We start from the raw sequence: 678 nt of genomic DNA, 5'->3' as shown, positions 1-678 counted from the left end.
TATTATGTCACATTCATTGATGAAAAATCCAAATACACCTGGTTAACACTCATTAAAATAAAAGATAGGGTTCTTGATGCATTTAAAATTTTTCAAAGCTATGTTACTATTCATTATCATGCCAAGATTAAGATTTTCAGGTGAGATAATGGTGGAGAATACATAGGCCACACATTCAAAGATCACCTAGCTCAACATGGGATTCTACATCAGACTAGCTGTCCTTACACTCCACAACATAATGGAGTTGCTGTAAAGAAGAACAGACACCTCTTGGAAGTGGCCCATTCAATGATGTTCCACAAGAGTGTCCCTAAGAGATTTTGGAGTGATGCTGTGATGACTACTTGCTATCTGATCAACAGGATGCCAACCAGAATCCTAGAGGATCAGTCTCCATTTGAGGTACTCAACAAGAGTCGACCAGTTCTGGATCACTTGAGGACATTTGGGTGTGTGTGCTATGTACTGGTGCCAAGAGAGATGAGAAACAAACTTGAAGCAAAGAGCACCAAGGCTATTCTTATTGGATATTCCGCATCTCAAAAGGGATACAAGTTCTTTGATCCCACTGCTAAAAGAGTCTTGGTGTCTAGGGATTTGAAGTTCATGGAAGATAAAGGGTATTATGAAGAGAAGAATTGGGAGGAGCTTGAAGAGCTTGAAGAGCTTTCCGAT

The sequence above is a fragment of the Brassica oleracea genome, chromosome C2, assembly GCF_000695525.1.
Source record: "Brassica oleracea var. oleracea cultivar TO1000 chromosome C2, BOL, whole genome shotgun sequence".
NCBI classification, from domain to species: Eukaryota; Viridiplantae; Streptophyta; class Magnoliopsida; order Brassicales; family Brassicaceae; genus Brassica; species Brassica oleracea.
This window is presented reverse-complemented; position numbering follows the sequence as displayed.